The sequence below is a fragment of the Protopterus annectens genome, chromosome 5.part0 (genome assembly GCF_019279795.1).
Source record: "Protopterus annectens isolate FY-2018-M chromosome 5.part0, PAN1.0, whole genome shotgun sequence".
Lineage (NCBI taxonomy): Eukaryota > Metazoa > Chordata > Ceratodontiformes > Protopteridae > Protopterus > Protopterus annectens.
In genome coordinates this window covers 1,143,436,825-1,143,461,794 of record NC_056735.1, presented here as the reverse complement: position 1 = coordinate 1,143,461,794, position 24,970 = coordinate 1,143,436,825, and the positions used below count along the sequence as shown (strand labels likewise).

Sequence of the window (24,970 nt, the reverse complement as noted above, 5' to 3'; positions counted from 1 at the left end):
CATAGTAAAAATGGAAATTGTGGGAACAATACATGCAGAATGATGTTTTGGAGGAGGATAAAGGTTTAAGGGAAGACAGGAATTGAGTAATTTATGTAATGTTGGATTGATTATGATTGTATAAAAACATGTAGGTGATGTATAATGTTTGTAACTGTGTATATGTTAACATAGTTTGTTTTCTTGTATATAAATGTATATCTTCCTGTGTCTTAATTAATAATTCAGTAAAGATGTATTAGTGCTCCATGTGTGGCATAAACTATAGCAGCTGCTTGTTACAAATGTAGTAAGCAGTTTGCTACAGTTTAAAAGGGGCAGAAGTACTTTCTTCCTCAGAGTTGAAGAGCATGCACTAGTAATAATGGGTCTGGCTTGTTCCTTTAGGGGGACTGTTTAAGAGAGTAGGTGGAAAAATAGATCTGGTCTCCTCCTCAGGTAAGGAGCATCAGATTTGGGAGGGGACTTTTTTTTTTTGCTGCTCAACTTAAAATTGAGGAGGCTTCCTGATCAGAATATGACTCCAGGTGCCAAAATAGCAAGCTACACCTCTGCAAGGCTACATCTGACACAGACTTTCAGAGAAGTTCCAAGGACTTTATAACTGTCCAGATGCCACTATACTTAGAATGCTGCTCAGTTATCAATTGAAGCTGCCATGTGGAAGATAGTGCCCCAAACATGAACAGACATCCACAGGGACATTTATTTATGAAAAAATAATTTAAAAACATGTATTTATTTTTATACACGTGTGTGTGTCTGTGTGGCATATAACGCATAGACACAGCTAGACACATGTGCGCGCACACACACACACACACACACACACACACACACACACACACGTGTGTATATACATATACATACACACACACACACACACACACACACACACACACACACACACACACACACACACACACACGTGTGTGTGTGTGTGTGTGTATATATATATATATATGTATATGCTAAGTTCACAAAGGTGAAACGTAAATGGCAATGTTGCATTACTTGTACAATGCAGGAGAACCGGGCTACTATGGTTATGCTCTCTTGCATTCTATGTCCTGTTGCTTCATTGCTCATAGCATTACGGTAGGGCAGTGTGCACTGACTGTAATTTTCCAAGCCCTGCCTAAATGTTGTTTCGTCTCCTCCTTTGGGGTTCTGCCATTCAACCTGTTATAGAGAACTGATAAAGTATACAGTATAATGAGCTCATGTATGGTACATCATGCACTTCATTTTGTGCCCCCCTGCAATGCATACTGCCACACATGTAGTTCTGTTAAAGAACTGTGCATCTCTCAGTCTAGTGGGGAAGGCAAGATGCAAGGGAAGTGTCATCTATTGGCTAGGCTGCCTGTTTCTGCATGCTTAAACTCTGGGTAAATAAAACGTATCTCAGATTAGGAAATATAAACACCATCACTCATCCAGATTATTTTACAGATTTGAAAGATGTAAACTTAATATGTAACACAGAACTATAGTTTAGAAACTGCACTGCCTGCCTAAAAAGTCTTAGGCACATGATAAGCACTTAACAGCTATACATTCTACATGGTATGTACACTACTCCCCAAAAATTCTAGTTAATTATCCTGCTCGAAAATGTTGCATATAAGGTTAATGTTTTCTTTATCTTACTTGACAACAAATGGTCTTCAAGGGAAACATTTCATGCAAATACATCTGCTATATGTTGAACCCTTAGGCATTCACAGACTTTTGGAACGAGGCTTCATAATATTAGATTCCCAACTGGCAGCTGCAGAAAGGGCTGTACTTGTCACTTAAAATAAATGAATGTCATGGCCATGATGATTACCACAGTGTAAAATGGAAATTGTAAGTTATTCCCTTTAATGGAAGGTAAGCAGTTTACATAAAGTTATCAAAATGAACAATGTAAGTTTAAAACCATTGTCTGGATATTATGTAGTATAGCCCTGAGGTGGACCCAGCATCACACCAGGATTAGTTCTCTACCCTCTGTCCATTGCTTGCTGGGAAACATTCCAACTTCCCATAACCCTGATACAGATAAAGCAGGAATTGAAAAATGAATGAATGACTTAAGAAGAAATAACTTGTAAAAACAAGAAACAGATTTGGGTTTCTTTTCAATTTATTACTGAATGCTTGAACATTTCTTTACATAGATAACCATAAAAACCCTAGCAGATGACTTATTTTTCACTAAACAAAATAAAGTATTTCAGATAAAAAGGTGCTGGTAATGAGAAAGGCTTCTGTAAAGACAATTTAAAGCATACTTGAAGAAGTATCATCAGTCTTTCACTGTCCGGCAGTAAAGCAGAGCAACAGGATTAACCATACCTCTCAACTGTCCATATTTTATCAGACTGACCAGATTTTTGCCGCATAAAATTTATGGTTTTCTAGCAAATCAAAGAGGACTGAAATAATGACACGCATTTGAGATTCAGACTTCTTGTCTTTCAGAAAATGCATGGTAACACATAACCTTTTATTCTAGAAACTTTCTAAATTTATAATATCAGTATTTAAAATGTGACCCTATTTGGGGGCCTTGGTCCCCCCATTACTTTTAGCTTTGTCCAGATTTCTTAAACTACTAGTAAGTCATATGGATATTCAAGTGGTTCAAACCCAGGTGGAGCTCAAGGCCATTATGTGCAATTGAAAGGTTACGGATGACATAAATATTTCATATGGGAGTCTGTCTATATTCCTCACAGAACAGGACTTAGGCAGGTCGTGACACAATTAATGGCATTCCAGAAAGACCTCTGCTTTTTACTTTTCGTAGGGGGCTAGAATCTATTAATAAGTACAGTTCATGAGGAATCAGGCCTCAGGTGAACCAAATTATCTGTAACAGAAAAAGTTTCTGTAAAGTCAGTTGGGTTGCCACCTTTTCAAATGGCCAAAGTGAGACATTTTTGGGACACGCATCAGATTTTACAGGCCGACACATACCCACGGTCAGTACAAAGGATAGAACTTTACTCTTTTGCCTAAATAAAAGCTTATTCTTGTAGCAGTTTAGTTGCTTATTCTGTTTCTTGTAACATTTAGGTATTTTAGATACAGAAATAACTATTTTATGCAAGTATTACATAAAATATGGGACATTATCATGTCCTACAATCTCAGGACATTTGTCATTTTTAATATTTTTGGTCAGGACACAACTGCCCAAAGAGGGACTGTCCCTCGCAAAGTGGGATAGGTGGTAACCCTAGTAAAGTGTCGTAGAAAGTTGGGTCTTATTCTTATTTCTGTAAAGTGTCGTAGAAAGTTGGGTCTTATTCTTATTTCTGTAAAGTGTCGTAGAAAGTTGGGTCTTATTCTTATTTCTGTAAAGTGTCGTAGAAAGTTGGGTCTTATTCTTATTTGGTACTATATATAAATAGTACCGATTGCCAGTATACATACTTGTCTCCTGTTTATCAGTCTCAGACAAATTATTAATAAAGGAAGACACAGCTTATTTTGTGCAGTAGCATCCAGTGGTACAGCTAGTATTCTGTGATCATTGCCTAGCACTCCTTCCACTGATCCATTTATTCCTGCAAGTCCAAGGTCTCATACTCAGTTATTCACTTCATTTGTCCTTGAGGTAAAAGTTGAGCATCCAGGAGTGATGTTGTTATCCTATAGAGCTCATATTTTTCTTAATTCTAAGTCTCTGTTGTAAGTGCTACATCATGTTAGGCTTGGGGGAAATGATAAACTGCCTCATGTACTTCCCCTTAGGCCATAGGAAGGCTACTTTTTTGCTTATCTTCTCATCCACTAGCCCAGTTTCTCCTCTTTAAGCTTCAGTCTCCATCAGAGCTCCATTTGAGAAGTGTAAACATTTTCCCTTCCACCAGTAGTGCAGTGATTCTTTTTTTTTTTTTCCAAACATCTTTATTAACATTCCGCAATGTTCATCATTCAGACTGCCTCAGTGGTGTATGGGTTCTCTGCTCACTCAGACTCACACTAACAGCTTTCCCTCCTCTGACTTGCTGTGATAAGGGATTGGCTAAGCCCCTCCCATTAAGGAAAGCCTAGCCCCTGTCACAGAAAGTCAGTTATTCAGTCTTTTACTGCCAGCTGTAGGGCTCACACAGTTTAATCTTCTTAATGGCTTGTATTAGTAGATTACAGCTTCTAGACTCGGGGAAGATTATTATTATTATTATTATTTTATTATTATTATTTAATATTTGTTTACTGGAATAGTCCGACTGGGTGATAAGCCCATTTCAGAGGATTCCCTGGGAGAAAAGCTCCACAGAAAAAAAAAATTACAATATTTAGAGAAGGACAAAACAGAAATTATGAACATCCTAAGAACTCTTATATCATAGGGAAACGTATTATAAAATATCATGAAAATTATAACGTCACAGGTGCCTTACTAAAGACAGTAAAGACTTAGATATATTTAAAGAAATAGAATATGGTAATATAAAGTAGAGAGTGGAGGAAAAAACAATAAAAATAAATCAAGGAAGGAAGGTGGTAAAGGTTAGAAGAGGAAGAAGTGAATGGACAGGAAAAGTGGAAAAAGAAGGTTGAAGAAAGGTGAAGAGATTAGGTAAGGGAAACTGTTGGGTAGAAAGAAGGAAAGGAGAAAAATAGGACAGAGATAAGGTGAATTATAGGTGAGTGAAGATAAGGAAACATCTGGATGGAGAGGAGGAGAACAGGAAGAGAGTAAGAAAGTAGGTAGATTATAGAGAAAGTAGAGAGCTAAATAGAGGATTGAAAAGATTAGCCAGGTCCTGTACATGGGCAGAGCTAATTGGTCATTAGGAACACTCTTAGTTTCGTTTTGAAGTGTTTCCAGTAGATCATTGGGTGATGAGATGATTGTTTAATTGGAGCAGTTTGACATAAAATGGGAATGGCTGGTGGCTTATGTTATTCCTTGAAGACTGTTTGCCGAGGTACCAGAAGCATCATTAAAAGCTGGAGTTTGTTTCCAGTGACTGCCTCCTGAGTGTATTTTTTGGATATTTCGTGCTGCTGTGTGTTTTGATTTGTTCATTTGGAAGTTCTGACTGGAAAACATTGCATTTTTCACTTTTTTCTTCATTTATATGATATTTACTACAGATGTTATGCTGCTATAGCTGTTGTTATTGTCCAATTATGATTTTGCTTTAAACTAATTTATTTGCATTTTCTGTGGAGATTTTTTCATCTATAATGAGGTACTCTCTAAGTAAATGTTTATTTATGTATTTTAAAGGGTTTCTGTTTGATTTAAAGGCATAAATTTGATTTTTTGTCAATATTCAGACAACATGAATTTTACTTGATACTTTGATTGTGAGTGCTGTTGTTTACTACACTGTAAATAGCACAGTTTAAACAGCTTATGCTGTATTTTATGCAGGTTAGCTATATCTGATGTGCGGTGGGGGGGGGGGCATAGTTTACATTTTCTACTATTGATTTCCTTAATTGGGCCTTAGTAGTGTCAGTATATTATTCCAGATGGTATTTTTTCCCTTGGCTTGATGGAGCTTTATACAGCTTCTCCCCCCTCCCATCAAATCCGGTTGCTCCTAAAAAAAAAAAAACTCAACAAAATCATGCCTCCGTCTATGTCTGTGAATCTGTTGTTGTTGTAAGCTGGTCCACAGGCCACTTACCTTTTCGCCTGTCACCCTTTAGTACAAGTCCACAACCCTCTATGGTATGGAGGTCAGACACAACCAAGCCTTTTAGGTGCAGGAGATGTCCAAGGTAAAAGACCCCTCACCAGACATAATACTATGTACCCCAATATTTTGTCCTTTAGTGTAGCTCATAGTAAGAAGAAAGAGATGTTACCGCATGACAGTCAATCAGGTTATCACCATGTACAAGGCTGATGTGGCTTCCTTAGCTAAGAGTGTTTTACATTCAGCTAATATCAGTGACTGTATTTCTATTCAGAATGACTACGGGGCTACTTTCTCTAGAGATCAAGCTAGTGCCACTGATTTTGATGGGGACTCTGATGCACACAGTAGTGAACACTGACTTTGTTCAGTCTGATTCTCTGGAAGATGAACAGGTCCAAAAACCTAAGCAAGTGCTCACCTTTCCATAGTTGCTAGCTAGGTTTAGAGATGTTTCTGACTGGAAGCAGTCTGGAGCTATGCCAGAGCTTGGCAGAGTTTATGATTTTGCTGAGGATGAGATTCTAAATGTTTTGCTTGTTCCTTTCTGTTTATGGCCTTAGAAAATGCCTGTAAAACTCTTTTGGCTAGTGAACTAGTTCCTAAAAAGGCTTTGTGGAAATACAAACTCTCTTTGCTCCATTGTCTGCTGATCTAGTTGCAGTTTTATCTAGCCACTAACTTTTACAAGAGAGCTTTGGTATCTTCTAACCCTGTACCACAGGATAAAATTCAGAAGTGGTTAGAATCTCAGGGAAAATAGTTAATTCAGTCTAGTAATTTAGTCATCAGAATTTTAATGATCAGGGCTTCATGTGGAAATGTATTTTGCAGTGTGCTTACAGTTTAGTTGACCTTGCTGTATCTTTGCCGGATGAACAGAAGTATTATATGAACAAGATTGTTTCTGATATGACTCAGGTTTTGAAACATGCTTATTAGAAGTGCCTTGGAACACTATTTCTAGAAATGCAGCTGCTTCTGTTGTTTTGAGAAGGTATACTTGGTTACATAAACAGAATTTTTCGGGGGATTTAAAAAATGATATTTTAAATGCTGCTTTGAGTTCATAGGTTCACAGAAGATTACTAAGTTAATGGGTTAAGAGCCCTTACAAGCCTAACCAATATAACCTGATTTTACCCAATATATGGCACCTAGGGCAAGAGGTTGGCATGGATTTGTGCCTATGCCTTGAGTGTCTTAAAGATTGCACCTGTCCATAAGGGACATAGGCGGTACCCAAGGTGTGAATTTGTGATTCCCCATCCAAATTGCATGTGAAGAGGGCCGGGGAAGGGCTATGCTTAATGTGAATAGGAAGCCTCTTCCAAATTAGGGGCAATCTCTGAAACACATATCGCTGTCCTGCATGTTTAGTTTGAATTGCTGACTATGTTTAGTTCCCTAGATTGGGTGATTCTCGTCCTATTTGACTTTCAGATGTGTAGGGCTTTTAGTCTCCTTGCATAGGACATGTTGTTTAAACCATGTATTTTCTTTATGAGGAACCTGTGAGGTCTCTCCTCATACTGCTGTAAGTGCATAGTCAAGCACATGCCAAATGATGCATTGTACTTGATTATTGGTCTGATGGGGGCTGAGTAAAGCGGGACTGTACTTTCCTTGGATCTGGATGTCATACCTTTACTTATTACTTGTGCCACATAGAAGGACTTCCTCACCACTGTGGGCATATAGTGGTCAAAGTTCAGGCTACTATCTAGCTGTGTACCTACATCTCTCACCTCTGAGTCTACTCTTAGGGGTGTGCTATTGATGTTGTAATTTGTAGGGGTATTTGACTTCTCAAAGGGTGTGATAATGAATTTTTTCACATTTTGTTTTAGGCCATGGTTCTAGCACAAATCATTTGTCTGATCTAGACCCTCCTGAATGATATCTACATCATTTAAGGATTCAGTGATTGTCCCCAGCTTGCAGTCCTCAGTAAACTTTGTCATACAAAGGCTTTCCATATTAGCCTTGACTTCATTGAAGTATAGACCAAACAAGGGTAGTCCCAGCACTCAGCCCTGTGGCACACCACTAGTAACTGGCCTTTTAACTGGATCTGGATTCACCCACTTTAACCACGTGTCCTGTATGTGAGCCAATTAGCTATCCATCTGGTGGCATAGGGATTTATACCCAGTTTTGTGAGTTTATTTATAATACCTGAGTGGGCAATTGTGTCAAATGCCTTGGCCAGGTCATAGTAGGTGGTATGTACTGTTTTACCTTTATCCATGGCCTTAGTGATATTTTCAAAGAAATCCACCAGATTCAGTAGGCATGACCTGCCCTTGACAAAGCCAAATTAGTTTTGTGTTTTCTGGATTTTGGGGATCTTAGAAAGTAGCTGTGCCATCTCTTAATATTAGGTAATTTACCTCAGAGAAGTTCTTAATGTTTTTGGGGTTAGGTGGGGGAATTAGTTTTACCTTTATTTCAAGGCAGACCGATTTGTGATCTGATCTTACCAGTGAGGACATCACACTGGGGGTGGGGGTGCAGCACTCTCCCATATTTGTGAGTACCAGATGTAGGATATTTGTTCCGTTAGTGGGGGTGCAGACTAGCTGCTCCAGGGGATTTGAATTTACAAAGTCAAGATATCTTTGGGCCTGTATGTTAGTGGTCATGTATTCTTCTCCATTAATGGGGGGGGGGGGTGGTACTTAAAATCAGCCATGAGTATGGTATTCAGCTTGGATGGAGAGTTATTTTAGTAGCTTCAGGTGTGATGTATGGGGTTTCTGGTTCATGGTGAAGGACCTATAGCTAGCAAGAATATGGTAAAGGAATTTTCCCATGGTTAGTTGAACATGGAGAAGCTGAAGCATGTCATATTGTGTGATCAGCCATGAGGTATGTTTATCCTTTATGCAGATAGATGCATCTCCACCCTTTTGCTCTTTCACATTCAATGGGTGGTCGGAATGTATGAAATGCATTATAGCCATGCACTGCTGGAGCGCTTTCAACCATGTTTCAGTAACTGCACAGATGTCATCATTCTATAGGGTGAGACAGCTTCCAGGGAGTGCAATTTCTTGTTGAGACTTCTAGCATTGAGCAGTAACACCTTTAGATTGTCCTGAGTAACTTTTGTTATGTTGGAAAGTTTGTCTGTTTGGCAATGCCTAAAAAGGCACTATGGGGGTGGATAATGTTTTGGCCAATATCTGAAAGCCTAGAGGTGACAGATGAAGACCATCCCTGGCAAAGTAGAGTGGCCTGTCAACCATGTCCTTCCAGGCTGACAAGTATTGGATCCTTTTGGAATGACACCAGTAGCTAAGCCAATTGTTATCAGTCATTTTCTGTTGGTATTGTGGCATCATCCATGCAGTTAGTAGAATCCTGCTCAATGCTAGGCTCACACCTGCCTGTGACACATATTCTGAAAGCTCAATCATGTGTCTCATCATATAGTCCAAGGAGGTATGGTTCAGGTCATTCACGCCCACATGACTGAGCCATACTGGTACTTAGGAGTAAGTGACTTGAGTCCTTGCATGATCTGGTGGATCCTGGCCCCTGACAGGAAACTAACTGTAACCTTTTCTTTATCCAGCCTGTTAAGAAAGACATCAATGTGTCTCACTGGGTCTCCTGTCACCAGAATATTGGGTTGTGGAGTGTTTTGCCTTATCGGCTTGGCAGTTGAGACACAATGAGATGTGGCTTTGTGTGTTGTGATGGGAATTGTCTTGTTTGTGTGCATACAGAGTTTAGGAGGACTGCATTTGAGAGGCCTTTGAGGTTTGGGTACATTACATATGAGCACCTCCACATATATATGTGTGTGTGTGTGTGTGTGTGTGTGTGTGTGTGTGTGTGTGTATGTGGTCCTTTGTTAATGCGGTGAGTGATGTGTGCACTGACAACCTGTTTGTCACTTTTTGTGCCTGAATGTGAGAGTCTAGCCTCCAGTGTCAATGTTTACTACATATCTCACATACTGTATTTATCTGTTCGAGAATTAAGTGGCTGTCATTGTACATGAACAATTGTTACATTGCCTTAGGACGCCCATGTCCACCATGCTGGATGCAGATATAGCAGGAAAGTGCCCATCTATGGTTGCAGGTCCTAATGTGTACTTGCAAGGGTGTCTGTAACCAGACTTGTGAAGGATGCTTCCAGCTAACCTAACCAGTGTTGCTGCCCAATGACCAAACCAGGTTCTCTCTGAGCAGCAATAGTCCTGGTTGCTATAATAAGGTAAGGTAGACCTAAATAGTCGTAACCAAATGCGTAAATACTGCTCACCATGCAAACTAGTTGCCCCGTGAGTAACTGAGTAATGCAGGACTGAGGCAAAGTTTCAAGGCAGTTTTTACAGAGAAATTTCAACTTGCAGTGAATGCATGTACACAAGGCACCAGTAACCATCGCTGCATGAAGAGCAGCTTTGCACAAATGTGAGGCTTCCATACAATCAGAAAAATCAAGTTTTTCACTACTTATGCCTTAAGGCCAAAAGGTAGGCACACAATGAGCTTTCCCCCAGCAATTCCCAACTTGGATAGGTGAAATCATCCCTCTCCTGCCACAAGAGTGGAGACTTTGACCTTCTTAATCCAAAATGACTAGTATGGAGCCCACGTGTTAAGGAACCTCAAACAGATGCCTAATATTAACTAAGAAGCATTAGATATATTGTATTTCAGTGCAGAACAGCAGCCCTTACAGCAGTTTGAAAATGCAATTTTAAACTTCAATGAAGTGCAGAAAAACAATAAATAGCATAGCAAACTTTCAGAGTATAATGAAAGTAAACAATGTTTTCAGATGTTTGCATCTGTACTAAAAATACAGTAAACTGATTAATACGCTCTCCAGCCAATAAAACAACTACATGCAGGAACCTCTAGTGTGTTTCCCCAATCTATGTATATAGACTAGTCTACCACCCACTGCCACTAGATGGAAATCCTCTTGTCCTCTTAATGTAAAAACACAAAAAAGAGCGTGTGTAAAAATATACTACCTTATCCAACAGCTAGCCAGATAATGAATTCAGAGCAAGTAAATCAGCAGAACACACAATGAGAAGCAAAATGCACATTTCTTTTCAAAATAAGTACAAGGAAAGGCAAATAAAAAATTCAAGACAATAAACAGCAGTGTAGAAAGGGATGAGGTTATAAAATTCAATTTACAATAAAGGTGGGCAGCTTCAATTTAAAAAGCAGATCAAGGAATAGTAAGGTGGGTGAAAAAAATTACCAGGTGGGAGTCAACAACAGTGCTTTGAGATTTTGCAGGTCTTAAATCTTATCAGAAAAGACAAAGACACAGGTAGTGTCTGTGTATTAAGTATCACTCAAGAAACAAATTAATAGTTTTAAAAAAAAAAGAAACAAATTAATCAAGAAAAATAAACTTGTGAAATGTGCAGCCTGGGTAATTTAAGTGTCTTATCTGCCATGATTTACAAAAACACCAGGCCAAGCAGATTTCTCAAAACAGAAAACAAAATGGAATGAGTGAAACAGAAAGCAGCATTATCAGTTTAAGCAACTGACAGAAAAAAAGAGATTTATTTTCCTTACCCAGCAGGGAGTCACCATCAGTGCCTGTAGTTTTTGTAGGGCTTGAGTCCCATCAGAAAAACCAAGGCCACATATATTTTCTGCATATTTAAGTATCACTCAAGAAACAAATTAACCAATGAAAAAAACATGTGAAATGTGCAGTCTGGGTAACTTAAGTGTCTGTTTGCCACAGAGAACAAAAACACCAGGCCAAACTGATTTCTCAAAACAGAAAACAAAATGGAACAGGTAAAACAGAAAGTAACTCTATCTGTTTAAACAACTCCCAGACAAGCAAGAGATTTACATTACTCATCCAGCAGAGAGTTGCCAGCAGTGCCTGTAGTTTTTGCAGGCCTTGAGCTTCATCGGAAAAGTGTTTTGTCCTGATGTTACCCACTTTCTCAAACAATGAGATGATAGAGGTAAATTGATGCATGAGGTACCTAGACTGTTTCGTATTTCCAGGTTCTCCACTAACATTGTGTCCAGCTTCAAAGGTCAGAACAAACAAAAATCAGGGTAGCAAGAGGAAATGTCAAGAGAATAATGCTTCAAATCCAAATGAAAGGGTGCCTTTCCCAAAAAGATCATTCCCCTGCTAAAAAAATAATAATGCCAAGACTCAAGACATCCTATCCCTTCCTCCTGTCCTCCCTCCCTTTTCCATTGCCCCAAGCTTTCACTCAACCCAGAACTTGGCCACAAATAGTCGTAGACAAGTGAGTGCTGAGAATAATTCAGTGAGGATACTCTTGGCAGTGGACAGAAAATTTTCCTTCAGGGAAATTCCCCAGTGCCCTCAGAACACACACATTTGATCCATCTGATACTCCTTCACACATTGCAAACAGGGGTTGTAGAACTAGTTCCTGTACCACAAAATGAAAAAAAAAAAAGATTTTACACCAGAATTTGTTTGGTTCCAAAAATGACATAAAGTGGAGACCAGTGGTAGATTTGTCGTAACTAATGATCTGTCTGAAACTACCTAAATTCAAATTGCTCACCCTACAGATGGTCTTGCCCTTCTTCCAGACCACTGTTTCATAGTGACTTTAGATCTGAAGGATGCTCCCAACTTCAATTAAATCTACAAAAGTCTTGTATCACACACAGAAAGAATTGTTTTCCTGGGGGTGATGTACACAGAAAAAAGTATGGCTTTTCTACCAGAAAACAAAGTCCTTACTGTTCAGAGCATTTTCAGGGATTTCTCTCTTTAAGACGCTGCCTCTGCAAGACAGTTTCTCAAAAGTCTAGGCCTTATGGTATTAGTGATTGTCATGACATCACTGGCCAGGCTCCACATGAGAAAAATTCAGTGATACTTAAAAAAAAAAAAATAAAAAATAAAAAAAATAAAAATTGTTGGATCATGCACCTGCTTCCCTTGGAGTTCCAAGTACCAGTGCTGGATTTTGTGAAACGAGAGTTACGGTGATAGAGGGATCAGATGTCTCATTTCAGACCTGCATTTCTCCCTGCAGACCCCAGTTTAATCAGTCCAGATGGACCCGTCATATTTTGCATGGGAAACAGTGTCCGGGGAGTTCTAGTGCAAGGCAAATGGGGTCCTTCGGACACTGCAAAACACTCAAATTTCAAAGAAATGTCAGCAATTCAGACCATAAAAGTTCTTCACTACTTATGGTCTCTAGATCCCCATTTATTGTGTGCAGTCAGCACCACAGTCATGTGGTACCTGGGCAGACAAGGGAGTTCAAGATCCTACCCTCTTTGCCAGTTGGCAGTAATGACGTGGGTGGATAGCCTGACAGCATACGCTGATGCTTTGGGCCTCATACATCCTGTCAGAGAAAAACCTAGTAGCAAACCGACTAAGCAGATCTCAGATGGAGAATCACAAGTGGAAACCCGAGACAGAGGTCTCCCTGGATTTGTTCCAGATGTGGGGAACACTTCAAATAGTTCTGTTCACCTCCTTTAAAAACAGACACTTGGAAAGATTATGTTCCAGTCATCCTTGCAGTCATGCTTGGGGGACAGAAGTATTCTCATTCCCTTGGATGTGAATGTTCCTTTACGCATTTCTACCCTTTACACTGATACCCAAAGTACTTCTGAAGATTCGGAAAGAAATACCAAAGACCATTATGGTGATCCCCCTTTTGGACCAAGCAAAGTTGGTACTTCTTTTTAATAGAATTGGCCGACGGCAATTACCACAGGCTTCCTCACACTCTGGATGTGGCCACACATTGTTAGGGGTGACTGGTGCACACCATCTTAGAGCGGTTGCTCCTGATAGCCTGGATTATTCTATCTTGATATATTTTACGCACTTGTTCCATGAGGCAAGAAAACCTTCAACTAAAAAATCTTATGTTTTACAAACGAAACAGGTTTTCTAGGTTGTGCCTAATTGTTATCAGAGAACCTGGTGTGGTGTTTACTCCTCTAGTTTTAAAATATTTGTGTGAACTACTCAACAATGGCTTATTTTATGCATCTATCAAGGTACATCTTGCAGCCATTTCAGCTCGTCTGTGTATGGATCTCCCTCTTTCACCACTTTTTGTGGTCAATTTCTCAAAGGAGTGTTGCACTTGAGACCCTATTGAAAGCAAATTTCTCCTCCTTGGGATTTCAACTTTGTTCTTGGAAAAATTAACATTATTTACTTTTGAACCTGCCTTTCATCACTTGAAAAACTGTTTTTCTTATTGCTCTGACATCTGATGGTGAATCTCTGAGCTGCAAGCTCTCATGGTGGGCCAACCTAATCAGGGATGTTTTACATGCTAATAATCCATTCATGCCAACATTGTTTCTGAATTTACCTTGAATTAAGCCATCAAACTTCCAGTTTTTTTTTGAGAACTTAAAAACAAGGAAGAGAAGATTCTGCATACATTTGATGTGCACGGACAGCTCAGGTACTACCTTAACACAACTAAGCCCTTCAGAAAAGCTTAACAGCTAACTCAGTGTTGTTTCTTCCGTTTGTTCCACAATGGATGGGTTACCAGATCCGACTAGGATCTGACTTTGGCTACTTTCATAATATTTGATTGAAGGCTCAGGGTCTTCCACTTACCCATAATCTCCTGTAATTAGCAAGTTAACTCAGATCTCATTTGTCACTTGTTTGAATCAGACATGATCTCCCAGCTCAGTGCTTGGTTGACAGCCAAGTGTTGATTTTTAAACGTATCTGTAGTAAATTGCTATCCGTAATTTACCTACATCCCCTTTCCTGCTATCTTTCTCTATATATATGTGTGTGTGTGTGTGTGTGTGTGTGTGTGTGTGTGTGTGTGTGTGTGTGTGTGTGTGTAAAAAATGTCTCTCGTCACCTTTTTGGTGCCTGTTGATCTCTCCTCTTCGGTTCTTTCTAACTATTTTCTTGTCTTTGATGTTGTAGTTGTAGTTTGCGCTGCTATAGGGTTATTGTTCTCCTTTATAGTTGACTTCAGTATATTTGTTTTTAGTAGTGTAGTAACTTGTTACAGTTGTGGTGGTTGTTGATTCTTGTAGTATGATGGAGCAAGAACCTTCAGGCTTTAAAATGTGTGGGGCTTGTGGCCACACGATCAGATGCTCATGAGAAATAAGTGTATTGTTTGGGGCTTCACAAGGAAATGCACACAAAGAAATGGCCCTCAAAGCTGCAGAACCCTCAGATCCTGTCCTGTTTGTGAAACCTGTCAGTACTGGATCCACCACTCTCCCACTCCCAGAACCGCACTTCTCCCCAGAGCCAGTTTCTCTTAGACTCCAGTCACTACAATCATCCCAAAGATTAGTGCAGTTCTCCAGGAGCCTTTCTGAAGTGGATGTTAACAGAATGATGAAGTTCCTGGGGGTTCTACTGGCACAGAGCACTGCCATAGTCTTGGGCCATGAACCATCTTCTGACCAACTCGTAACTCCTTTCCAGATTCAACCTTTGGATTTGAGTTTCTTGGATCCATGTACTCCCCGGGATTCGGCTATGTCAGATCTGACTTGGGGCTGTATTCATAACTTTGTGCACACTTTGAGTTCAAGAATAGCCCTACCAAAATGCTTGTTCTGTTTATTAAATCAGAAAGACCACACTAAGTGTGCACACAGTGTATACATTGTGGTAGCCTTTATGAATCCAGCCTTTTTTCTTTGTCTACTCTGACAATATCTCTGATGCAACTTGCCTCTTGTGTTTTGAATATCTGCGGATCGCTGGGCAGAGGTGTCTGCATCGGCACCATGGGGTTGGGCTTGACTCAGATGTTTTCAAACTGCCCCTTCCCCTAGGAGCTATAGCACTGGATAAATCGACACCAGCATTGACCTCACAGCCAAGTCATGTGGGTCTTCGGGGCCAACCTGTGCTAGAGTCTTTGTACCCTACTGAGATGGTCTCAGGGCCTGTTTCAGCTTCTGCTTTTGAGGCTATAGAGAGAGTGCTGTCTCATTCTAGGGAGCAAACTACCCTCCCCTGCTCAGATGTGCTTTTGCCCCCATGGAGTGCTTCAGGTCCTTGCCGTCCACATTCGATCATGTCAAGACAGCTAGCCTCTCAAAGTTTCAAGACAGTCCACTTTGTGGAGTCCCTCATGGCTTTGGAATCCTCCCCAGCCCATCCCAGTAGTAAGGGTGGCCAGAAGCATATGTGCAAGAGAAGGCATGTTGACTCCCTGCAAAGGTCTTTAATGGAAGATACTGATTTCATTGAAGAGGAGGGGACCCCCAGATCCCCTTGAGGATGTGTCCTTCCATCTTACTAGAAGATTTTGGAACTTCTCATGCAGAAAGGGGGGGTGGCCCACCAAAAAGGGGAGAGGTCTACCAAAGTCCTTCCTAGGAGGAATCAGTATTTTACAAGGCTTTTGAGGCTGGCCCATCTACTTCTTAGGTGGTCCCTCCCGCAGATGAGCTGGTGGATTTGGTCTCTAAATGGGCATGGAAGGAACGAGATGTAGTTGAGCCCATCCCCTGGAAGCTGGACAGGATTTTGGTATCCCCTAAAGAATGCCTATTTTGGAGCAAATATCCCACAGTGGAGTCCATGGTGGTGGTGGCAGCCACCTAGAAAGTGCTGAGGAAAGCTTAACTGTCCATCTCCGTAACAGAGAGTCCAGGGCATTTGGCAGGTTTGGGAATTAGGTATATCCTTCAGCTACCTTGGATATCAGGGGGCTGAACTATTTGCTTATATAACAAGCTTCCAGAGGGATTTGACTAAAGAGCTATCCAAATCCCTCTCTGGGTCCTTATCTGCAATGGAGAAGAAATCTGTCAACATGCAGTAAGGCCACCATTCAGCCCTTATCAAATGTGTCACTGCTCCTTATTTCAAATGCAGCAGATGGCACATTGAGAGCAACAAGCACCAGCATAGTTGTCAGATGGCATACCTGGATGCATATCTGCAACTTTGTGGAACACTTTAAAATGTCCTTTATCAATGCTGTCTATGATGGATCCACCTTTTTTGGTCCTAAGGTGAAAGAGACACTATCCAAAAGTGAGCAGGAGGGCAAACCTTTGCCTGCCATGGGAGTACCATTTTCTACCACCCAGAGCACCTTCTCCAGAAACCAGATGGGAGGGAAGAAGCTGTGGTTCAGCAAATCCCAAGGTTTTGCACCCAACAGTTCTGGTGATAGGCCCTCCAAGGTGGGGGGGGGGGGGATCAATCATAGTGGATATCACCCACATGGCAGAGACTTGGAAAGGAGAATAGGTTATGTGTTATGTCCTGTATTGAAGCAGGAGCATTTGGCTTTGATACAGAAATGCTTTTTGAGTTGCACTCTGAATTTGGAATAACTGCTTATTTACTTTATGTGGCAAAGAGTAGGTGCCTGGGAGGAGAAAGCATGAGGAGTGCTGTAGAGTTTGGTTCTAGGGGGAATAAGAGTTGGTGTGGCTTGTAAGTAGTGGCTCTGGTTGTATGAAGAGGCTTTTTCATGAAGTCTAGCTACAAAGGGACTAAATGTGTAGAGTTGTAGTAGTTTGTAGAGCTGGGATCCTAAAAGTAGGTTAGATCTTTTTTTTTTGTGGGTAGCTAGTTGGCTTTATCTATGTAGAGTCAGTGATGCCCACAGAGAGGTGAGTTTATAATGAATCAGCAGATGCTCTTAGAGACAGTCCGGAGTGTTAATCTTCAAGCAGATTAAGTCTTGTCTGTTTACTTTCTGCACATACTAATTATTTAAGACTTGTGCATTAGCGGTACTGATAACATGCATACCTATTGAGATGGTACCAGTTTTCAAGTACCCATGCATAAAATAGTAATTTGCTTAAATATTTTCCTTGTCAGATTTGAGTGTGTAAGTAATGTAAGATACAATAGTCATCAGATAGCTCTACAAAAGTGTGTAGTTCACACATAATGACCTGTGATAGTCTAAATACTTGGACGTGCTGTGTCATCTGTTGAATAGCAGGAGAGTTTTTTTTAAGGAGATTATTATATTTGCTGAAGATCATTATAACAAGTCAGGATCACTTGGGTTTAAATTTTTGATCCAGTTTATAACTGTCAGAGCTAATGTTGTATGCTGTATATTGTTCTCACTGTTAGGAATGATGGTAATTTTCAAGATGGAAAAACTACTGGACACTTTTTTTCTTTTCAGAGATTGATCGATTACTATATTTAGAACTAAATTTTGTTTGCTTTATCACATGGTAAACTTGTGCTATTTTAAGTATCTAAGTATTGTACACTGGTAAATATGATGTGTTGCTTAGTGGAAAATCATTGCCACACAAGACTATTTGCCAGCATTTTGCCTGTCCCTGATATTTTGATCAAGCAGCAGATGCTAAAACGATTTGCCTGAAGCAGTTTCTTCAATGCATAGTAAGTCTGTGGGGAGCCAGTTTAGTCAGTTAATGAAGAAAAAATAACAGAAATAATTAGAGCCTGAACTTTAGAAGTCTGCTTGAACAATGAAACGCAGTGGTACATCAATCAGAGTGCACTTCTGTCTTTTCAGCAAGCATCTTTAATCTGGTTACTCCATATGTTTAATGGTCCATGAAAGTCTCATTTCAAATTTGTGCTGCTAGGGTTTATTCTAAAGGCTGTTTCTCAACTTTTTGTCTGGAGTGCTTTTTAGGCTTTACTTTTTAACTAAAGCCAGTTTACTAGGGATAGGGAATAAGAGCCCACAACATGAGCAGAACGGAAGAAGTACCAGATTTAGCCTTGCTCTTCATACAGAAGTGCACATACATGTCACAATGCGCACACACACACACCCACACACACTTACGTAGATGACAGTTTGACACAGACTGCAAGTATTTTGCTGACTGTCAGGAGAGTATGAGGTAGCCCATCACCCCCCCCCCCCGATATATCCAGGTGTCACTCATCAAAACCATGCCCACAGTAGCCAAAATATATTTCTGTATTTACATTTTGTCAGTTTGCAGCTCAGGTTCGGATATATACTATAGCAATAACCCATGCCTGGGTGTGGTTAATGCTGGATTTAGCCACTGTTGGTGTGGTTTGGTCACGCGGGCGAAGTCCGAGTGGCCAAACAAAGCCAACCGTGGGTAAATCCAGCATTACCCATACCCAGAAGTGGGTTATTGCTATTATACAATGACATTATTTAAGAAATTATTATTTCTTTGCTGCCCTTCCGCAGCTGTCTGGTATTCTGTGGCAGTTCTGATGTACTGCGCATGCGTATGCCTACCCAGTACATCAGAGCTGTGGGCAAAAGCAATGGAGAAAGCAAGATCTCCGTTGCTTTTTACAAACTGTTTCGCTATGTTAAATAGGTTTAACATAGCGAGACAGCTTTAAAAAAGCAACAGAGAATCTCCATTGCTTTTTTAAAGCTGTCTCGTTATGTTAAACCCATTTAACAAAGCGAGACAGTTTTGAAAAAAGCAACGGAGAAAGCAAGATCTCCGTTGCTTTTTACAAACTGTTTTGCTATGTTAAAGGGGTTTAACATAGTGAGACAGCTTTAAAAAAAGCAACGGAGAATCTCCGTTGCTTTTTTTAAAGCTGTCTCGCTATGTTAAACTCGTTTAACATAGCGAGACAGTATAAAGCAACGGAGATCTTGCATTCTACGTTGCTTAAAAAAAGAGTTATAGTAATGGAAAAAGTCCAGGTGACCGGACCTTTTTTCCATTACTATAACTGATTTACAACGTGCACGCTGACCAATCAGCGTGCACGTTTTTGAATATTAATGGGAGGGTCGTTGTATAAAGTCAAATAATAAATGATAAATGTTTGTACTGACTGCTTTACAGCTTATTCTTCAGTGCTTTTCTTAAGTCTTTCATTGTGACTGACTGTAGTAGTACTGCAGTTAACTGGAATATGAGCAGAAGTCTGCTTTATTTTGTTAACTTATTGATATCTGCTGTTATAACAGTATATTACACTAAAATCAGATATTATGACTGAAAGTCTTGTCTTCATTCCTTATGCTAATGTTGAATACGCCTTTGCTCTGAATTTAGGTCTAATGAATATTTCATTATTTTGCTGATAGCATGCTTTTGCAAGAAACTTAGGAGTCAGAACTGCAGTCTGTACTAATATGTTGAGTTTTGGATAATACTTTAACCGATGTGTTGCAGGGCAGAGGAGTAGGTTTCGTATGTCTACAAATCTTGTTTTACTAGGGACATTCATTTCTTTTTTCAGGTGAATGCATGATGCAGCAACAGGGATCCAGACAGAGGAGGGACAACTTCAGCCCTGCAGAGAACTGCATCCTCATAGAGACTTTCAGGGCAAGTGGTAAAGGAAGACCAAAACAAGCTGAGAGACATAAGGTGTGGACCCAATTGGTTTTGTATATAAATGTGGTTGGGGGAAGATCTGCACGTTGACATAGTGCAGAAAGAGGGTCAACAACATTGTGGGGCATGTCAGAGCAAGCAGCAGTACTCGTGGGGGAACCTCCAAAACTGATCCCTTTAGCACTTGATAAGGAATACCTTCTCTACATATAGGGAGATGACAATGACACGTGATTTTTTTTTTATTTTTTTATTTATTCTTTGACAGGTTAGCCCCACAAGGCTTGTATACTCTTTTCAGGGGAGACCCAAGATGGCCAAGGCATTGGGGAGTTTCCCCTACTCTCTTCATTACATGCCATGGGATCTTTTACATCCACCTGAGCTACCACCAAATCAAGCAGATGGGGCATTGGTTTAATATCTCATCTGAACGATGACATACTCAGGATTTCAAGAGTGTTGGGGATCCATCAGTCTGGTGTGGGAATAAAATCCACAGCCGTATGCACCAAAGTTGAGTGTTCTACCTGCTGTGCCATTGGTACTGTATAATGGTGATCATTTCACAATTATAATTTATTTCGCCTATGGGTCATACATCATATAATTTCCTTCATTATATGTAATTTGACAAGCAACCTGACTGTATTGTAAATGGAATAAGCACTCTGTTTTGTTTTCTTTATTTTAATTAGTGTTGTTAACTGGGCTCAGCTTGAACTCATCAGCAGATACATCCCAAGAAAGGAAAGTAAAGGAAAAATTATCGGCCATCAGCAATGTGCATTAATTCTATATTTATTTTGTGAATAAGTCATAATTCATACATTTTAGAAATGTATATGTTTGGCAATAGGTTCACAGAACAAGTGGCTATCATTTGTAAAACATTGTTTCATAGTACATCCTGCATGAAACCGAGTTAGTTCCTTTCAGTGGCATTGTACTATAAGGAAACACAAAGAAGAGCAGCATACAGACAAGAAAAATGGAGACGGGGGTAAAGAGTTGGTTGGGAGAACTGATTTGTATGTGAATGCAGCTAGTGGTAAGAGCTAAGAGACTGAGTTTTGACAGATGGAGAATACAAATGATATAGTCCTTTAGAGCATTTAGTAGTATGTGCTACATGAATGTCTTTGGTAAGTACTTAGACTGCAGTGTGTTGGAAGTGAAGGGGGGTGGGTGCTCAGTCATCCAATGCTGTCTAATCAGCATTACAGCTCAGTAAAAGTAGCAGTGCTGATGACAGACTGAATATTAGTTGTAGGCATTTAGCAGGGTGGTGTAGGGTAAAACTTAAGTGAGGTATACCCCCCCGGCTCTCCAATACCCCCAGTCCTCATTCTGGTTCAGAACAGTGTAGATTAAGTAACCATCATAAGTGGGTACTGTGGACTTCTTGATGGCCTGCTTTATTGAATCTTAAGAGTAAAGTAAATGAATATACTAAGCATGAGGAGATTCTGTAAAGATATAGTTGTTAATGTTTTATTTTGTTTAATTATTTTATTTTACATTTGTTGACCAGGCTGGTCCAACTGGATTTGAGTCCATTTTCAGTGGTGGCCCGGGGAGAAAAGGTCCAAAATACATACATTGATAAACAGAAATTACACTTTAGTTAGTGAGCATTTACAGTCGCAAATTCTTTCAGGTGCAACAGTTAGGACTTAAAATACATACTAACAGACAATTAACTTGTGGACTAAAATTAGTAAGCAGAAAAGGTGGAAGTACTAGAAGTAGAAGGAAATGCTAGTCAGGGTTTGTGCAGGAGCAGAGCCAGCGGGTTCTAAGGAAAGTTTTGAGCTGGGTTTTAAAGCAGAGAGGAGAGGAGATGGAAGAGAGATTGTCAGGAAGAGAGTTCCAGGATTTTCCAGTAGTGTTAGGAATCAAGGAGTTGCCTGCCAAGTTGTTGGATTTACAAGTTGCTATGAGAAGTTTGTTAGAGGAACGTAAGCTTTTGAGGCTGGAGTAAGGAGTTATAAGAGAAGTAAGTATAGGGGTGTTAGTGGGTTTATACAGGATTTTTTGGGCTATGAAACAAGATCAGATTTTCCAATTCAAGCCATCCTAATTCCTTTAAGTTTTTGCAATGGTGAGTTCTAAAAGTAGAGCCAGAGGCAAATCTGGCGATACTGTTGTAGGCAGCAGACAGTTTATTGAAGTTAGTTTTGGACAGGTTAGTATAAATAGGAGAGGCATAAAGGAGGGTTGAAACCAGATGGGAGTGGGCAATGGAGGTTCTGGCAAGTGGAGTAAGGAATGGTTTAATTTTATAATGGGAGCCTAGTTTTCTGTTGACTAATTTTATAGTGTTATGTGAGAATCAAAGGATAGGTTGTTATCTATCTCAACTCCAAGGAGCCTGGTAGAGGGGTCTGGAGATATGCTGGTGCCATTATTAGACAGGACAGAGAAGTTGAGAGGAGGGATTTATGGGTGGGTGAAAAAAGTAACAATTTGTTTTTTAGGGTTTAAGATTAGACATCGTTTAAGGAACCATGTTTCAACAGTTTGAAAAGTCGGTTTGAAATGTAACAGTAACTTTTCTTTTACTATTCTGTATTGACATTGTGATAGACCTGTTAGTGTTCTGCAATCTTTAGCAAATTATATACATACAAATTAGAATATGGCTGCAGATGTAAAACAGTCCTGACTTACAGAGGCCTAGAAATGAATAATACTCAAAAGGGGAGGCAAAGGACACAAAGTCTTGTTTTTGTTGGGGGGGGGGGGGCTTCTGTGGAGTAGATGCTGAAAACAGGTTCATTGGTATGCTATGCCTTACTATTGTTAAGTTAAAAAGTAAAAATTATTATGATTTCTCTTTCCAACTGAAGAGTATAAGAACAAGAAAAAAATATTGATGAGTGCATCGGATGTCCAAAATGAGTCAGAAGAGGAAAAGCTACCTAAAAACTTATTTGGAAAATAATTCACTGGCCGAGGAATTCATTTTGAAGTTTTAAATGCTGTGACTAGTATACTGTATGAATACCCAGACAGAGTGATAATTATTGTACATTCAAAAACTAGATATTATTTTGGCTTCTGTAAAATATTATAAACAGTATGTTAATTGAATTAGAGGCAGTCCTCTCATCCCCCTATGTTGCTCTCTTCAATTCAAATATTGATTCAGGAGGCGAAGTTTTCAGCTTAGATCATAGCAGATTTTATAACAGCAGCTACCATGATTTGCAGAAAAAAACTCAGTAGGCAAAAAAGCAAATTAAATTCCTTGAAAGTACAGTGATGGCTACCAATTTGTGAGTCATTAATTTGTTGGCGGCAACAGTATGTCAAAAATGCAAACTTATGTTAATTGAGGCAGAGTTTGTGAATCTAGTGTAAGTGTATAAATCATACCTCTCAACTGTAATGAATTTGTGGAAAGTACTGAATTTCTAAGTCAACTGCGGTGGTGGTGCTGCGGTAGCATTGTCGCCTCATAGCAAGACGTTGTCCCGTTCGATTCTCAGCTAGAGCGTCTTCTGTGTAGAGGCATACGTGAATGGGGCGTGCCTTCGTTGAAGGTTGTGCGTCAGGGCTGGTAACCCGGTACGTAAAAATCCACTACCAATCATTAGCGGACCGAGTTCCGCTGTGGTGACCCCTAACCGGGAAAAGCCGAAAGACACAAATAAACAAACTGAATTTCTAAGTCAAATAAGTGATCATGAAATACCAAGTGGCACCTTTAAATTGCAATTTTACAACCTGCTTTTATGAAGCAGCTGCAGCTTTAAGGAGAGTCTGTTTTTTTTCCCTGTTCAGTCAGATAGCAGATTATGTTGCAATAACCAATGAGTTAACTAGAGAGAGATCCAAGTGAGGTGCGAACAGAAGGAAAAAAAAAAAAAAACACTTGTCTATGTGCAGTTTAAAACTGAAGAGATATTTCACTGATGATTGTATATGTTTTAGATTTGTATGAGACTTCCAATCCAAGTGCACAGTTAATGAACTTAAGTAATGCAATTTTTAGATGGCAAGATGCTACTAGAAACTGACAGGAATATAATTTTTCATCAGTCCAAACTCTTGTTGGATTATGAACAGAAGTCTAAAATGCTGCCCTTGATATGGAGGTTTGTTATAAATATTTCCCTAGTGTTTTAATAGCAGTTTCATGATCCAGGCAGGGCAGAAAACTGCAGGTAGGTGACAGAATATTTGTTGTTTGGTAAGATAGTCTCTCCAATACTCATCACTTCTGCATTTCCCAGATTGTGATACTGATGCTGTTATACTAAAATTTTTAGTTTCAGTTTCTTCTTGTCTGGTCACATGCAGACTTGCCTTTAGCAGAGACCTTAAGACATGCAGGTCACCATTCTTTTGAAATGCTAGCAGTACAAAAGTTATGAGGCATTTGCAGTTTCTAATCATTTTATCTTAGCAGCTGAAATTAATTTGTGTTATAGCCTCTTCTAGCTAGAAACCGCTGTTGAATATTGCCCCATAAATTGTTGTCCTCTAACAGAGCATCCAAGCTGTCCCTCAGGAATATTCCGTTACTCTACATGCTGCTGGCCTGCCTGTAGTTTCTTTGATTTTTTTATTTTTCCACCTACCATATATAAAGGTACCACACTTTCTATTTTCCATTTCCTGGACATTTTTGGATTGGCTAGTGTGTGTGATTTTAGTTGACCGATGGTACAGTACATTGCCTTGAGTTAGCTTTGTATTAATGGTCCAGCATGAAACCTAATATATGGGGTACTGAAAGAGAATTTATATGCAGCTTGCATAGCACACATACATTAATAATAATTCTGAATTTGTGGTGTCATGAAGGCAAGTTCTACATTCTGTAGTTACTTATGGTTTTGACTGTAACTGTGTACTTCCAGAGATAGTGTCAGGATAAATGGTGGAGCGGGTTAGAGTGAAACATCATTTGACTTGTGTGACCAGAAAAGGAGGTGAGTGGTGAGGAGATTAAATAAAAATTCTGATGGGTGCCGGGAGAAATGTAGGCTTTGTTCTCTGTGGAATCATTGTGTTGGT

At 39.7% G+C, this 24,970-nt stretch overlaps 1 protein-coding gene across 2 annotated transcripts in view; it reads left to right on the top strand.

Annotated features, from left to right (window-relative positions):
- EDAR (ectodysplasin A receptor) overlaps positions 1–24,970 on the top strand; it is a 988,067-nt gene that overhangs the window by 187,152 nt on the left and 775,945 nt on the right. The window contains exon 2 of one of the 2 annotated variants that reach the window (XM_044070997.1): positions 19,845–19,975. The exons of the other annotated variant lie outside the window; for it this stretch is intronic. The gene's annotated coding sequence lies outside the window, so the exon portion shown is untranslated. The remainder of the gene's footprint in view (positions 1–19,844; positions 19,976–24,970) is intronic. 2 annotated transcript variants of the gene reach the window in all.